The sequence below is a fragment of the Bufo bufo genome, chromosome 4 (assembly GCF_905171765.1).
Source record: "Bufo bufo chromosome 4, aBufBuf1.1, whole genome shotgun sequence".
Lineage (NCBI taxonomy): Eukaryota > Metazoa > Chordata > Amphibia > Anura > Bufonidae > Bufo > Bufo bufo.
The window spans coordinates 11,346,916-11,365,241 of NC_053392.1; the positions used below are offsets into that span (position 1 = coordinate 11,346,916).

At 46.6% G+C, this 18,326-nt stretch overlaps 3 protein-coding genes across 9 annotated transcripts in view; 2 read left to right on the top strand and 1 right to left on the bottom strand.

The window, feature by feature from the left end:
* Nucleotides 1-18,326, bottom strand: part of LOC120998305 (gastrula zinc finger protein XlCGF26.1-like) — a 4,064,644-nt gene that overhangs the window by 3,865,257 nt on the left and 181,061 nt on the right. The gene's annotated exons all lie outside the window — the stretch shown is intronic.
* The window catches only part of LOC120998356 (zinc finger protein 420-like), an 870,654-nt gene that overhangs the window by 825,712 nt on the left and 26,616 nt on the right, over nt 1-18,326 (top strand). The gene's annotated exons all lie outside the window — the stretch shown is intronic.
* The window catches only part of LOC120998306 (oocyte zinc finger protein XlCOF7.1-like), a 1,981,422-nt gene that overhangs the window by 414,444 nt on the left and 1,548,652 nt on the right, over nt 1-18,326 (top strand). The gene's annotated exons all lie outside the window — the stretch shown is intronic.

Below are 18,326 nucleotides of genomic sequence, written 5' to 3' on the forward strand. Positions count from 1 at the left end.
GAGCGAATCCATATCCGTGTTCACAATGTGGGAAAGGGTTTTTTAGTAAAAGCAACCTCTTGGTTCATCAAAGAAGTCACACAGGAGATAAACCAATTACATGTTTAGAAAGTGTGAAATGTTTTACACAAATGTCTAATCTCGTTTCACCTGAGAGAATTCAAACTGGAGCGAACCCATTGATATGTTCAGAATGTGGGAAAGGTTTTTTTAGTAAAACCAACCTCATGTTTCATCAGAAGGTCCACAGACGATAGAAAGCGCATTTGTGTTCAGAATGTTGGAAGTTGTAATACAGGGTGGTCCAAAAGTATGGACATCTGAATAAATGGAAAACCGTGGTTAGGAGTGCCATCCTGTGTGGGAAAGAGGGCAAATCTGTGAGGGGCGGTGTCCACGGCAGCCATTTTGAAAGCCTGTATCTTGGAATAAAGTCGATTTTGACATATGTATCTGACAAGGAATCCAAATGTTTAATTAACAATTTTTCTGTAACATGATGTCGATCCACTACAGAATATGCTCAATGTGCTCTTTTATTGTTTTGAATTGTCAAGGCGATTCTCTTCTCCCATTCACGATGCACTTGGAGCACCACCTTAAGAGAAATGCTTGCGCGGACGTCCAGGATCCACTGTTGCTTGTGCACCACACTTTGGATTTTCACTGTGTAAACCCTGGACTTGACATCTCTATATAGGTAGAAATCCAAGGGGGCGAGATCCCCAATCCACTTGCCCTGAAATTACTCATCCTAAACCTCGCAAACGTCACGTCCATAAGGCCTTATTCACAGTCAGTGTTCGGTCAGTGATTGCCATTGTGAGCCGAAACACAGAACAGATGCAGATCTTTTCCTTATATCTCATTTCTGTGTAGCCTCCACTTCTGGTTTTGGCTCACAATCGCTGATGGAAATCACTGACACAACAGTGACGTAAATTAGGCCTAAGTTGATGGCACCATCCATCTGGAAGAACACTGGGAGTGTGCCATCTTTGTCGCACAGTGACGGAAACGCCTAGTCGCCTAACAGTTGCAGATACTTGGCAGTAATGATGCTGTTGATGAAGAATGGGCCGCTCTCCTTGTTCCACACACACACAGCACTTTTATGCTCCATCCATATTAGAGGGATCTGACCAGTGCGGATTTATGTTGGACCAATATCGAAGGTTTGGTTTGTTCACCTCCCCGTTCACATAGAAGTTTTCTGAACAGTAACGTCTCTGTGAAATGTGGCTCCCTTTGGAATTTGATGTGACACCATTTCCAAAAATTCAACATTTCCATTGGGATAGTTCTTGATGAGGTGATGTAGCCACTGGATCTTGTACAGGTGCCAATAGTGTGTAGCCCGATGGTGGTTCGACTCTCCTGTGACAGATGCCGGGTGCTATGATGTGGACTTTTGGTGAAGGATGCCAGGATTCATTGTTGTTGCTTCATCTTATGTCCACTTTTTGGCAGGTCCAACTCAGAACCCATTTGGCAAGCACTTTGCCAACTGTGCCACGGTGGATGGACTCTGTTAGGATACCAAGTGTTGAAGTCTGCTGCAGTGACTAACGTACTGCGCTCCCCGAGATCAGCACAATCTCTGTCCTCTCCTCGTGTGTTAATCTGGCAGCCATATCTGTGTCTGTAATAACCGACAGGAATAAACGTAAATCAGCCTTAAAGCACAGATTTGGATTCCTCATCAGATACATATCTCACACGGACCACTTTGCCTTTTGAATATCAACTTGGTGGCTTCCAAAATGGCCAACATGTTGGACACTGGTTCTCACTGAATTGCCTCCCTCAGTTTTCCATTTATTCAGGTGTCTCCATACTTTTGAACCATCCTGTAGTTTGACTTTTGGGATCTTAAAGTGACTACAAGTAAATGAGAATATTTACTATAAAGTTTTTTTAGTTTTTTTTTTTTTTTACAACTTAATGTGGAGCTCGTTGTATATTATGCAGTAACACACTCCCATCTCTATCGATGGCTACCAAGGCCTTCCTGGGCACCTATTCATAGTCCAGCTGAGACCAACTCTCTATAGGAGTTGTCACTTTATATGAGAAGAGTCAACTTCGATTAACTGCTTCCTGCCAGTGACATAATTCAACCCCTTCTTATGACATTGATGATACACTTCCGATTTGTCAAGCATCCTATCACTTCCCACCCTTGTCTTAGAGGTATGATGAGTGACATTTTATAGGTGGTACTTTATCGTACATTTTTACTTCTATCTTTTATATGTAAGTCTACGCCAATGTTTTACCGGTCAGTCAGCAGACGCTATTTCTTTGATTTATGTCAGACTTCATTGGGCTAAAAACAGAAAATAAAAACTACAAATGATTGGCTCGAGTGTGTCGTCTTGATAATCCCAGCAATACAGATGTCTCTTTATTCTATATCTTTTTCGTCCTCTGAAGATCATCTTAGCCCTCAAAGCTACAGGGTCTCGAATGCAGGAAGACACAGGGGATTATTGTGGCCCCCATCACCAATAACCAGGGTGACTCTTACTGTCCCTGGTTGGCCACTGAACAGACGCTAAGTCCAGTTCCACATGGTCAGCGTTTGGTCAGGATTTTGCATTATTTGGGAGGCACAAGACCTTCCATTATATGTTCTCTGTAGGTTCCACTTCTGATTTTGGCCTAAAGTAATGTTAGTGTAGAAGTCGTCTAAGGAAGACTCTGTCCCCACTCTTTGTATCGGAGGTCCGTCTCTTCCCACTCTGTTCTCTGTCTTGAACGGTTCGGGGGTGATGCACAGAGAAACATATGCGTCTTAGAGCATCCAGACAGTCAAAACTTTTGACTCCTGCTCTGACATATGGCTTATGTAGAATAAATTAGTAAAAAACACACAGGCCATAACTAATCTGAAACGTGAATTCGTTAATGATTGTGGCGTTCACCATTTTGGGTTCGGATTTGTTATGAAATAACGAATCTAAAACCTGAATTCGTTAAGGATTGTGGCGTTCACCACGATTATGTGCCACTCACTACTCAGTGACTGCACAAAGCTAATAAAGTCTCGCGATAACGGCTGCCATCGTTAAACATCCTCATCGGAGGCCATACATTTGACAGCATATATGGAGATAAGGATATTAATATAATTCAGCGATACGAATTGTAGGACGAACAGATTCCCTCAACACTAATGCACATATACAGGGAGATTCAAAATGATAGCCTCGGTATTCATAACTGAGAACGTAACAAGTGTATTAATATGAAAAGACGCACTATCTATACACTGCAAACGTTCGATGTGAGCTCCGCTGCTGTAGTCCACATGTGTGCCAGCATACCCTTTGATATGGACTCCACTTTTTCAGTGATTACGTTGTTTCCGGATCGTTCAGATACTGTGGCAGATACACTCAGTTCTTGATGTAGCCCCATAGAAAGAAGTCGCAGGGTGTTAGATCTGGTGATCGTGGAGGCCAGCGCAGCCGATCCAACATTCCTGTACAGTGTCATTCAGGTATCGGTGAACCTTCAACTGGAGATGAGGAGGAGCACCATCCTGCTGATGGCAGATCTTCCTTTATCTGTGACATAGGCCATTACTTTATCATTTCCAGACAGGAGTGGCTACGGTCAGTATACTCTGCAAAAAAGAAGGGACCATAGATTTTGTGTCTACTCATTGCACAGAACACGTTTATTTTGGGCGAGTCCCTCATGTGCTCGATGAGCCCCAGATTCTAACGTTGAGCGAATCGAGCTTCAGACTATCAATCCAAAGTAGATTCATTCAAAAACTTCAATTTTAATGCTGTTTCCATGCTCATTAAAAAGTTCTGTGGAGGCAAAATTTGTTTCAGCCGAGGACGTGCGAGACTTTGGTGAATGGATTCGATATACAGCTTTGCATCTTTAAAAACATTTAAAATTAGGAATCTGAAGTAGGGTTTGGTACTAAGCCAGACTTCAGATTCCTAATTTTAAATGTTTTTAAAGATGCAGAAATGAATACCGAATTTAATCATCGAAGTCTCCCTCGACTTCGCCTGAAACGAATTTTGCCTCCACGGAGGCAATACATTTTATTGTATACAGAAACAGCATTAAAATCAAAGTTTTTGAACAAATCGACTTTGGATTGATGATCTGAAGCTGGATTCGCTCAATAATAGTTGTGACGATTGACCTTCCCACTAAGGTGAAAGGAGCCTCATCATGACACCAGCCTGTCAGCGAATTTGTCCTCTTCCAGTCGGCCCTGCAAGTCAATGCAAATGTCACAGCGTTTCGGTTTGTCATCTGGTTGCAGCTCCTTCAGAATTTGTGATCCGTATAGCTTACAACACAGATGTTTTCGTAAGATACACCATACCATGGTTTGTGGCGCTTGTAGTCCAATGCCAGTCAGCCTGATGGACTTTCCCGAACCGTGCTCGTACACAGCTCGAATCCTGTTTACTGTCTCTTTCATAGTCTTTGGGCGGCCCAGACTTTTCACATGACATAAACAGCCGGTGGTGGCCCATATCATAGTGTGACGACTATGGCAACAAAGGGGACTTTTATAGCATGTAATGAAACACTGATTGCCAAGAACCCAAACAGCGTAAAGTCCCGTAAGAATTCAAGTGGAGTCAAAACTAAGAATGAAATGCAGAGCACTAAAAAAAAGACCTCGCTCAAATGCCAGACAGATGTGAAAATTGTGGCTTTATAAATACTGGAGCTACTATAGGGGCATTATCATTACTGTGGGCTCTTTATAGAATGGCCTTGTTACTGCTGGGGGCGCTATAGGGACTTTATTTGTACTAGGGGGTCCTATGAGGGCGTTATTATTGGGCACAATATAGAGGGCATTACCATTAATGAGGTTGCTATTGGGGGTAAAGTAGGCATGACTATTACTATTGAAAGCAGTCTGGGGGCACTATTACTCGGCCGGGGACTATCTGTAGAGGGGCGGGTGAATGATGAAAACCTGAGGAACCTAAGATATCTGTGTGCCAAACTATTCAGAGATGAGACTCGTCTGACAGATGTCATCATGGCGATCTGCGTTCAATGGAGAATATGAGAAAACGTCTACATTTGCGGAGATGTCACTGGATGTAAGTGGTATGTGGTGCTGTATGTAATGTCCATCCAAGTATGTCTCGAACAGTAGGGCTGGGGGGAGGCGTTGGACTAAGAACTTGGCACGGGTGAGGGGAGACATTTAGCCGTTTCAATTTTCGTCTCGGGCAGCAGAAAGGTTAGAATCGGCCCTGCATACATCTACATACACATCTATATACATATATACTTAGTCATATATATCTACATACAAAGTATTATCTGAAACTAATCAGTAAAAAAAGCACAACTTTTTCAGCCAAAAATAAAACTTCTGTAAGTACAGCTGGGTCACACTGAGTAGCAGGGGCAATATTCGAATTCGCGATATTTCGTGAATATTTTGGTGAATATTCGTCATATATTCGAGATCTGTCATTATTTTCTTGATTGCGAAAATCGGCAATCGGAAAATCCGCGATAAAAACTGGCTATCAACACTACTCCTAAAGTCAAAGATATTGCAGCCTTCTCATTGGCCCACAAGCAAGAAGCAGTGAGGGATCATGGGTACTGATGGGAAATAAAATCTAGGATATTCGCGATTACGAAGATATATATATTCGCAAATTCTCGAAGTGCCAATATTCGCGATAAAAATTCACGATTAGAATATTCGCAATTAACGCTAATATACAGTATTTACCAATGCATCTTTAACATACTTACAGACATACATGTATACACAGACATGTGCACAGTCACACTTTTTAGGCAGTAAGTCGGTGTAGCCTTTACAGTTTGATGGGGGGGGGCTGGAGTCTTTAGTTTCAGTTCATGCCTGTGGGGTAGGGGGTGTTACCTGCGGTCTGTACAGCTTTCTAAAAGGGCTGGGAAAAGCTTTAGTACTAAGGCCAGGCTTGGTATCACTGTGTATAACATCTGGGGTATAATTAGTATTAAAAACAAGTTTACTATTGAAAATTTGCCAATTTCTTAAAAAAATATTATTGGAAAGTATGTAAACATACAAAAGTACTGCATTAAAGTATAAATAAGTAAGGTTGGTTACAGAACTAGTATATTGATCAATAGATGACAGGTATGCAAAATTGAGTTTGTGACATTATCAATATCAAAGACTGGTTGTTGACAGTCACTGAAAATTTCTGAGGAAGACCATGCTTGCCATTACCCCAAGCCGCTATTTCCTCGAATCTGTAAAGTTGATCCACCTTTCCTATCCATTGAGACAAAGATGAAAGTTTAGAGGACAACCAAAAGCGTGGAATTAAGAGGCGAGATGCACTGAGGAGATGTTTGAAAAGAGGAGGAGGTTCTACAGCAGAGTTGGTGGGGGGAAAATCCCAACAATGCCAATTGCAACGAAATCCGGATTGAAAGTTTACAAATCTTATTGCAAATCTCAAACCACCAAGCCTGAATCAGCGGGCAACTCCACTAAATATGAAGATATGATCCTTTCTGCTTGTTACATCTCCAACAGGTATCCACTCCATTGGCACTATATAAGCATGGGTCTTGTACCATCTAGCTAAAATCTTATACCCCTTCTGCTGTGTTCTGACACATCTGGACATCTTATGAGGCGTCAAGAACAACTGTGTTATCTCTGGTGGGGTAAAAGAGACACCTAGATCTCTCTTCCACAAACCAATAAAGGCTGGTTTGGGCATAAGAATAAGAGTGCATAATATATATGGGAGATCAACTTAATATGAGACTTCTGCTCTGTAAATAGACTCTCAAACCAAGTCAGTGGGCGCAATAGGGCTTGCTTAGGCACATGTTTAGAGATACAGGACCGTAAAAACGAAGCCAAAGGAGAAAAGAATCTACCTTCAGGGAATAGTTTCACTATAGCCTCTTCTCCCAAAACCTGCACTCCCTCACTGAATAAGGTTATGACTGGTCGTGTAGAGTTTCGTATGGAGAGGGGAAGACCTCGCATAGTTGGGGGGGGGGGGGCATGGGATAAAATGTCTTGGATGTGGATTAAAGGTGATGGTAGTGGAATAGCAAAAGAGGACTCTTGAAGCCAATGCCAAGCAGACAGAGTGGCTTTAACTATCGGGTTGGGTGTTCTATCCTCATATATAAGTATTCCTTCCTACCGACCAAGAGCCCCGATTTAAGCGACCCAAAGCTCCCCTGTTCCATTGGGAGCCATGCTCTATTTGGGCGTCTAGTGAGCCAATTAACTTTGTTTGATATGAGAATGGACCTCCTGTACATCTCCGGATCGGGGAAGTTGATCCCCCCCCAAAAGACTTGGGTTTGCTGAGGGTGGAATAGGCAATATGCGCCCTCCCTCCAGCCCATATAAAGGCTCGGATTCGCTTTCTAATTGTAGTGTAGTATGTTCTCTGTATAGGGATGGGTAATACTTGCTGTAGATAAGTTACTTTGGGCAGTATAAGTGATGTGACAATATTTTTTCTGCCGAACCAGGACAGCATGAAATTTTTTAATGTGTTTAGCTGATCTGTTATCGATTGTAATAGAGGCATATAGTTGAGTCGGAATAGAGTGGATGGGTTAGGGCCTATTTTGACACCAAGATAAGTAATATACGGAGTATCCCAGTTAAAGGGGGAGTTAGCTATTAAATCCTGTTTGACTGAGTCAGAGAGGTCTAAACTTAATGTATGTGATTTATTCATGTTAATTTTGAAGTCTGAGAAGGAGCTAAATTGTTCAAGGATACAGTAGATATGGGGTAAGGAGGTTGTAGGGTTAGTGGTCATAATGAGTAAGTCGTCTGCAAAAGCAGCTAATTTATGCTCTTGGGGGCCCATTTTAATTCCCTGAATCCCATCTTCCTTTCTCACCGCTTGTAGTAGTGATTCCATAACAAGCACAAATAATAAAGGGGAAAGGGGACAACCCTGTCTGGTGCTATTCCGAATTGTAAATGGGGGTGAAGCCGTGTCATTAATCATGACTGAGGCTGAAGCATGCGTATAAAGGGAAAAAACTGCTAAGATAAATGGGTCTGGGAATCCAAAAGTCGACAACACCATTTGCATACAGTTCCAATTGACTCTTTGACTCTTTCAAAGCATCCGTGCTGAGAAGGACCAAAGGAAGCTTATGTATTTTGGAATGGTATATAGCGTTGAGGACTCTTGTCGTATTGTCCCTCCTGCCCTCTCTGCCCTGAGTGAAAGCCACCTGGTCTGAGTGGATCAGGTGTGGTAGAAGCCGAGACAAACGAGTAGCTAAGATTTTAGCTAGTAATTTCAGGTCCATATTTAGCAGGGATATTGGGCGATAGTTTGCACAGTTGGATCTGTATTTCCCTTCTTTAGAGATTAAGTTAATATGGGCTCTAGTCATGTCCTCTGACGGGGATACCAGATGGGGAGCTGTTGCATATTGCAAGCAGGGATGGTCCTAGGGTTTTATAGAACGTTCGATAATATAACCCAGAAAAGCCATCTGGCCCAGGGCATTTCCCATTTGGGAGCTGCTTAATTGCCACCTCTAGTTCATCCATAGTGAATGGGGTCTGTAGGGATCTTGCTTGGGAGTCTGACAGAGTGGGCAGTTCTGTTGGGGGGAAGATGGCTGGTCCCTAAAGTCAGTATCCTTTAGGTTATGTAAGGAGTGGTAAAATTTATGGAACTGTTTGGCTATTGCTGGTATGGTAAAAACCTCCACCACTTCTGGAGTCCTAATCTTGTGAATGAAGTTATGAGATTTCCTTTGTTTAATGCGCTGCATCATAAACTTGGAAGCCTTATCCCCATGAGCATAATATTTGAATTGGGAATGAACAAAAAACCTGAAGGAAGTTCTCAAGTCCGTGAGGGCAGTCAGGTGAGCATCTAGTAGGGATTGTTTTTATGTAGTTTATGTGGTTTTTCCAGCTTTTGTATTTGAGACAGGAGTTCATCCATTTGAGTTTAGCTCCCATAGATATAAATTGTTCCCTCATATATGCCTTGTGGGTATCCTTTGCAGTCAATTACAGCCTGAAGTCTGGAACGCATAGACATCACCAGACGCTGGGTTTCATCCCTGGTGATGCTCTGCCAGGCCTCTACTGCAACTGTCTTCAGTTCCTGCTTGTTCTTGGGGCATTTTCCCTTCAGTTTTGTCTTCAGCAAGTGAAATGCATGCTCAATCGGATTCAGGTCAGGTGATTGACTCGGCCATTGCATAAGATTCCACTTCTTTTCCTTAAAAAAACTCTTTGGTTGCTTTTGCAGTATGGTTTGGGTCATTGTCCATCTGCACTGTGAAGCGCCGTCCAATGAGTTCTGAAGCATTTGGCTGAATATGAGCAGATAATATTGCCCGAAACACTTCAGAATTCATCCTGCTGCTTTTGTCAGCAGTCACATCATCAATAAATACAAGAGAAGCAGTTCCATTGGCAGCCATACATGCCCACGCCATGACACTACCACCACCATGCTTCACTGATGAGGTGGTATGCTTAGGATCATGAGCAGTTCCTTTCCTTCTCCATACTCTTCTCTTCCCATCACTCTGGTACAAGTTGATCTTGGTCTCATCTGTCCATATGATGTTGTTCCAGAACTGTGAAGGCTTTTTTAGATGTCGTTTGGCAAACTCTAATCTGGCCTTCCTGTTTTCGAGGCTCACCAATGGTTTACATCTTGTGGTGAACCCTCTGTATTCACTCTGGTGAAGACTTCTCTTGATTGTTGACTTTGACACACATACACCTACCTCCTGGAGAGTGTTCTTGATCTGGCCAACTGTTGTGAAGGGTGTTTTCTTCACCAGGGAAAGAATTCTTAAGTCATCCACCACAGTTGTTTTCTGTGGTCCTCCAGGTCTTTTGGTGTTGCTGAGCTCACCGGTACGTTCCTTCTTTTTAAAAATGTTACGGTACATATAGCTGTGGTACATATAGCTGTGCGGGCCCCCATGATTAGGTGGTACATATAGCTGTGCGGGCCCCCATGATTAGGTGGTACATATAGTTGTGCGGGCCCCCATGATTAGGTGGTACAAATAGCTGTGCGGGCTCCCATGATTAGGTGGTACATATAGCAGTGCGGGCCCCCATGATTAGGTGGTACATATAGCTGTGCGGGCTCCCATGATTAGGTGGTACATATAGCTGTGCGGGCTCCCATGATTAGGTGGTACATATAGCTGTGCGACCCCCATGATTAGGTGGTACATATAGCTGTGCGGCCCCCATGATTAGGTGGTACATATAGCTGTGCGGGCTCCCATGATTAGGTGGTACATATAGCTGTGCGGGCTCCCATGATTAGGTGGTACATATAGCTGTGCGGGCTCCCATGATTAGGTGGTACATATAGATGTGCGGGCTCCCATGATTAGGTGGTACATATAGCTGTGCGGGCTCCCATGATTAGGTGGTACATATAGCTGTGCGGGCCCCCATGATTAGATGGTACATATAGCTGTGCGGGCTCCCATGATTAGGTGGTACATATAGCTGTGCGGGCCCCCATGATTAGGTGGTACATATAGCTGTTCGGGCCCCCATGATTAGGTGGTACATATAGCTGTGCGGGCTCCCATGATTAGATGGTACATATAGCGGTGCGGGCCCCCATGATTAGATGGTACATATAGCTGTGCGGGCTCCCATGATTAGGTGGTACATATAGCTGTGCGGGCTCCCATGATTAGGTGGTACATATAGCTGTGCGGGCCCCCATGATTAGTTGGTACATATAGCTGTGCGGGCCCCCATGATTAGGTGGTACATATAGCTGTGCCGGCTCCCATGATTAGGTGGTACATATAGCTGTGCGGGCTCCCATGATTAGGTGGTACATATAGCTGTGCAGGCTCCCATGATTAGGTGGTACATATAGCTGTGCGGCCCCTATGATTAGGTGGTACATATAGCTGTGCGGGCTCCCATGATTAGGTGGTACATATAGCTGTGCAGGCTCCCATGATTAGGTGGTACATATAGCTGTGTGAGCTCCCATGATTAGGTGGTACATATAGCTGTGCGGGCCCCCATGATTAGGTGGTACATATAGCTGTGTGGACCCCCATGATTAGGTGGTACATATAGCTGTGCGGGCTTCCATGATTAGGTGGTACATATAGCTGTGTGGGCCCCCATGATTAGGTGGTACATATAGCTGTGCGGGCCCCCATGATTAGGTGGTACATATAGCTGTGCAGGCTCCCATGATTAGGTGGTACATATAGCTGTGCAGGCTCCCATGATTAGGTGGTACATATACCTGTGCGGGCCCCCATGATTAGGTGGTACATATAGCTGTGGTACATATAGCTGTGCGGGCCCCCATGATTAGGTGGTACATATAGCTGTGCGGGCTCCCATGATTAGGTGGTACATATAGCTGTGCGGGCCCCCATGATTAGGTGGTACATATAGCTGTGCGGGCTCCCATGATTAGATGGTACATATAGCTGTGCGGGCCCCCATGATTAGGTGGTACATATAGCGGTTCGGGCTCCCATGATTAGATGGTACATATAGCTGTGCGGGCTCCCATGATTAGGTGGTACATATAGCTGTGCGGGCCCCCATGATTAGGTGGTACATATAGCTGTGCGGGCTCCCATGATTAGATGGTACATATAGCGGTGTCGGCTCTCATGATTAGGTGGTACATATAGCTCTGCGGGCCCCCATGATTAGGTGGTACATATAGCTGTGCGGGCTCCCATGATTAGATGGTACATATAGCTGTGCGGGCCCCCATGATTAGATGGTACATATAGCTGTGCGGGCCCCCTTGATTAGGTTGTACATATAGTTGTGTGGGCTCCCATGATTAGGTGGTACATATAGCTGTGCAGGCTCCCATGATTAGGTGGTACATATAGCTGTGCAGGCTTCCATGATTAGGTGGTACATATATCTGTGCGGGCCCCCATGATTAGGTGGTACATATAGCTGTGCGGGCTCCCATGATTAGGTGGTACATATAGCTGTGCGGGCTCCCATGATTAGGTGGTACATATAGCTGTGCGGGCCCCCATGATTAGGTGGTACATATAGCTGTGCGGGCCCCCATGATTAGGTGGTACATATAGCTGTGCGGCTCCCATGATTAGGTGGTACATATAGCTGTGCGGGCCCCCATGATTAGGTGGTACATATAGCTGTGCGGGCCCCCATGATTAGGTGGTACATATAGCTGTGCGGGCTCCCATGATTAGGTGGTACATATAGCTGTGCGGGCTCCCATGATTAGGTGGTACATATAGCTGTGCGGGCTCCCATGATTAGGTGGTACATATAGCTGTGCAGGCTCCCATGATTAGGTGGTACATATAGCTGTGCGGGCCCCCATGATTAGATGGTACATATAGCTGTGCGGGCTCCCATGATGAGGTGGTACATATAGCTGTGCAGGCCCCCATGATTAGGTGGTACATATAGCTGTGCGGGCTCCCATGATTAGGTGGTACATATAGCTGTGCGGGCCCCCATGATTAGGTGGTACATATAGCTGTGTGGGCTCCCATGATTAGGTGGTACATATAGCTGTGCGGGCCCCCATGATTAGGTGGTACATATAGCTGTGTGGGCCCCATGATTAGGTGGTACATATAGCGGTGCGGGCTCCCATGATTAGGTGGTACATATAGCTGTGCGGGCTCCCATGGTTAGGTGGTACATATAGCTGTGCGGGCTCCCATGATTAGGTGGTACATATAGCTGTGCGGGCCCCCATGATTAGGTGGTACATATAGCTGTGCGGGCCCCCATGATTAGGTGGTACATATAGCTGTGCGGGCCCCCATGATTAGGTGGTACATATAGCTGTGCGGGCTCCTATGATTAGGTGGTACATATAGCTGTGCAGGCCCCCATGATTAGGTGGTACATATAGCTGTGCGGGCTCCCATGATTAGGTGGTACATATAGCTGTGCGGCTCCCATGATTAGGTGGTACATATAGCTGTGCGGGCCCCCATGATTAGGTGGTACATATAGCTGTGCGGGCTCCCATGATTAGGTGGTACATAAAGCTGTGCAGGCTCCCATGATTAGGTGGTACATATAGCTGTGCGGGCCCCCATGATTAGGTGGTACATATAGCTGTGCGGCTCCCATGATTAGGTGGTACATATAGCTGTGCGGGCCCCAATGATGAGGTGGTACATATAGCTGTGTGGGCTCCCATGATTAGGTGGTACATATCGCTGTGGGGGCTCCCATGATTAGGTGGTACATATAGCTGTGCGGGCCCCCATGATTAGGTGGTACATATAGCTGTGCGGGCCCCCATGATTAGGTGGTACATATAGCTGTGCGGCTCCCATGATTAGGTGGTACATATAGCTGTGCGGGCCCCCATGATTAGGTGGTACATATAGCTGTGCGGGCCCCCATGATTAGGTGGTACATATAGCTGTGCGGGCTCCCATGATTAGGTGGTACATATAGCTGTGCGGGCTCCCATGATTAGGTGGTACATATAGCTGTGCAGGCTCCCATGATTAGGTGGTACATATAGCTGTGCGGGCCCCCATGATTAGATGGTACATATAGCTGTGCGGGCTCCCATGATGAGGTGGTACATATAGCTGTGCAGGCCCCCATGATTAGGTGGTACATATAGCTGTGCGGGCTCCCATGATTAGGTGGTACATATAGCTGTGCGGGCCCCCATGATTAGGTGGTACATATAGCTGTGTGGGCTCCCATGATTAGGTGGTACATATAGCTGTGCGGGCCCCCATGATTAGGTGGTACATATAGCTGTGTGGGCCCCATGATTAGGTGGTACATATAGCGGTGCGGGCTCCCATGATTAGGTGGTACATATAGCTGTGCGGGCTCCCATGGTTAGGTGGTACATATAGCTGTGCGGGCTCCCATGATTAGGTGGTACATATAGCTGTGCGGGCCCCCATGATTAGGTGGTACATATAGCTGTGCGGGCCCCCATGATTAGGTGGTACATATAGCTGTGCGGGCCCCCATGATTAGGTGGTACATATAGCTGTGCGGGCTCCTATGATTAGGTGGTACATATAGCTGTGCAGGCCCCCATGATTAGGTGGTACATATAGCTGTGCGGGCTCCCATGATTAGGTGGTACATATAGCTGTGCGGCTCCCATGATTAGGTGGTACATATAGCTGTGCGGGCCCCCATGATTAGGTGGTACATATAGCTGTGCGGGCTCCCATGATTAGGTGGTACATAAAGCTGTGCAGGCTCCCATGATTAGGTGGTACATATAGCTGTGCGGGCCCCCATGATTAGGTGGTACATATAGCTGTGCGGCTCCCATGATTAGGTGGTACATATAGCTGTGCGGGCCCCAATGATGAGGTGGTACATATAGCTGTGTGGGCTCCCATGATTAGGTGGTACATATCGCTGTGGGGGCTCCCATGATTAGGTGGTACATATAGCTGTGCGGGCTCCCATGATTAGGTGGTACATATAGCTGTGCGGGCCCCCATGATTAGGTGGTACATATAGCTGTGCCGGCTCCCATGATTAGGTGGTACATATAGCTGTGTGGGCCCCCTTGATTAGGTGGTACATATAGCTGTGCGGGCTCCCATGATTAGGTGGTACATATAGCTGTGCGACCCCCATGATTAGATGGTACATATAGCTGTGCGGGCCCCCATGATTAGGTGGTACATATAGCTGTGCGGGCTCCCATGATTAGGTGGTACATATAGCTGTGCGACCCCCATGATTAGATGGTAGATATAGCTGTGCGGCCCCCATGATTAGGTGGTAGATATGGCTGTGCGGGCTCCCATGATTAGGTGGTACATATAGCTGTGCCGGCTCCCATGATTAGATGGTACATATAGCTGTGCGGGCCCCCATGATTAGGTGGTACATATAGCTGTGCGACCCCCATGATTAGATGGTACATATAGCTGTGCGGGCTCCCATGATTAGGTGGTACATATAGCTGTGCAGGCCCCCATGATTAGGTGGTACATATAGCTGTGCGGCCCCCATGATTAGGTGGTACATATAGCTGTGCGGGCCCCCATGATTAGGTGGTACATATAGCTGTGCGGCTCCCATGATTAGGTGGTACATATAGCTGTGCGGGCCCCCATGATTAGGTGGTACATATAGCTGTGCGGGCTCCCATGATTAGGTAGTACATATAGCTGTGCGGCTCCCATGATTAGGTGGTACATATAGCTGTGCAGGCTCCCATGATTAGGTGGTACATATAGCTGTGCGGGCCCCCATGATTAGGTGGTACATATAGCTGTGCGGGCCCCCATGATTAGGTGGTACATATAGCTGTGCGGGCTCCCATGATTAGGTGGTACATATAGCTGTGCGGGCTCCCATGATTAGGTGGTACATATAGTGGTTCGGACCCCCATGATTAGGTGGTACATATAGCTGTGCGGGCTCCCATGATTAGGTGGTACATAAAGCTGTGCAGGCTCCCATGATTAGGTGGTACATATAGCTGTGTGGACCCCCATGATTAGGTGGTACATATAGCTTTGCGGGCCCCCATGATTAGGTGGTACATATAGCAGTGCGGGCTCCCATGATTAGGTGGTACATATAGCTGTGCGGGCTCCCATGATTAGGTGGTACATATAGCTGTGTGGGCCCCCATGATTAGGTGGTACATATAGCTGTGCGGCTCCCATGATTAGGTGGTACATATAGCTGTGCGGGCCCCCATGATTAGATGGTACATATCGCTGTGGGGGCTCCCATGATTAGGTGGTACATATAGCTGTGCGGGCTCCCATGATTAGGTGGTACATATAGCTGTGCGGGCTCCCATGATTAGGTGGTACATATAGCTGTGCGGGCTCCCATGATTAGGTGGTACATATAGCTGTGCGGGCCCCCATGATTAGGTGGTACATATAGCTGTGCGGGCTCCCATGATTAGATGGTACATATAGCTGTGCGGGCTCCCATGATTAGGTGGTACATATAGCTGTGCCGGCTCCCATGATTAGATGGTACATATAGGTGTGCGGGCTCCCATGATTAGGTGGTACATATAGCTGTGCAGGCCCCCATGATTAGGTGGTACATATAGCTGTGCGGGCTCCCATAATTAGGTGGTACATATAGCTGTGCGGGCTCCCATGATTAGGTGGTACATATAGCTGTGCGGGCTCCCATGATTAGGTGGTACATATAGCTGTGCGGGCTCCCATGATTAGGTGATACATATAGCTGTGCGGTCCCCCATGATTAGGTGGTACATATAGCTGTGCGGGCTCCCATGATTAGATGGTACATATAGCTGTGCGGGCCCCCATGATTAGGTGGTACATATAGCTGTGCGACCCCCATGATTAGGTGGTACATATAGCTGTGCTGGCTCCCATGATTAGGTGGTACATATAGCTGTGCAGGCCCCCATGATTAGGTGGTACATATAGCTGTGCGGGCTCCCATGATTAGGTGGTACATATAGCTGTGCTGGCTCCCATGATTAGGTGGTACATATAGCTGTGCGGGCTCCCATGATTAGGGTGTACATATAGCTGTGCGGGCTCCCATGATTAGGTGGTACATATAGCTGTGCAGGCTCCCATGATTAGGTGGTACATATAGCTGTGCTGGCTCCCATGATTAGGTGGTACATATAGCTGTGCGGGCTCCCATGATTAGGGTGTACATATAGCTGTGCGGGCTCCCATGATTAGGGTGTACATATAGCTGTGCGGGGCCCCATGATTAGGTGGTACATATAGCGGTCCGGGCTCCCATGATTAGGTGGTACATATAGCTGTGCGGGCTCCCATGATTAGATGGTAGATATGGCTGTGCCGGCCCCCATGATTAGGTGGTACATATAGCTGTGCGGCTCCCATGATTAGGTGGTACATATAGCTATGCGGGCTCCCATGATTAGGTGGTGCATATAGCTGTGCGGGCTCCCATGATTAGGTGGTACATATAGCTGTGCGGGCTCCCATGATTAGATGGTACATATAGCTGTGTGGGCCCCCATGATTAGGTGATACATATAGCTGTGCGGGCTCCCATGATTAGGTGGTACATATAGCTGTGCGGGCTCCCATGATTAGGTGGTACATATAGCTGTGCGGCTCCCATGATTAGGTGGTACATATAGCTGTGCGGTCCCCCATGATTAGGTGGTACATATAGCTGTGCGGGCTCCCATGATTAGATGGTACATATAGCTGTGTGGGCCCCCATGATTAGGTGGTACATATAGCTCTGCGCGCTCCCATGATTAGGGTGTACATATAGCTGTGCGGGCTCCCATGATTAGATGGTACATATAGCTGTGCGGGCCCCCATGATTAGGTGGTACATATAGCTGTGCGGCTCCCATGATTAGGTGGTACATATAGCTGTGCGGCTCCCATGATTAGGTGGTACATATAGCTGTGCAGGCTCCCATGATTAGGTGGTACATATAGCTGTGCGGGCCCCCATGATTAGGTGGTACATATAGCTGTGCGGGCTCCCATGATTAGGGTGTACATATAGCTGTGCGGACCCCCATGATTAGGTGGTACATATAGCTGTGCAGGCTCCCATGATTAGGTGGTACATATAGCTGTGCGGGCTCCCATGATTAGATGGTACATATAGCTGTGTGGGCCCCCATGATTAGGTGATACATATAGCTGTGCGGGCTCCCATGATTAGGTGGTACATATAGCTGTGCGGGCTCCCATGATTAGGTGGTACATATAGCTGTGCGGCTCCCATGATTAGGTGGTACATATAGCTGTGCGGGCTCCCATGATTAGGTGGTACATATAGCTGTGCGGGCCCCCATGATTAGATGGTACATATAGCTGTGCGGCTCCCATGATTAGGTGGTACATATAGCTCTGCGCGCTCCCATGATTAGGTGGTACATATAGCTGTGCAGGCCCCCATGATTAGGTGGTACATATAGCTCTGCGCGCTCCCATGATTAGGGTGTACATATAGCTGTGCGGGCCCCCATGATTAGATGGTACATATAGCTGTGCGGGCCCCCATGATTAGGTGGTACATATAGCTGTGCGGCTCCCATGATTAGGTGGTACATATAGCTGTGCAGGCTCCCATGATTAGGTGGTACATATAGCTGTGCGGGCCCCCATGATTAGGTGGTACATATAGCTGTGCGGGCTCCCATGATTAGGGTGTACATATAGCTGTGCGGACCCCCATGATTAGGTGGTACATATAGCTGTGCAGGCTCCCATGATTAGGTGGTACATATAGCTGTGCGGGCTCCCATGATTAGGTGGTACATATAGCTGTGCGGGCTCCCATGATTAGGTGGTACATATAGCTGTGCGGGCTCCCATGATTA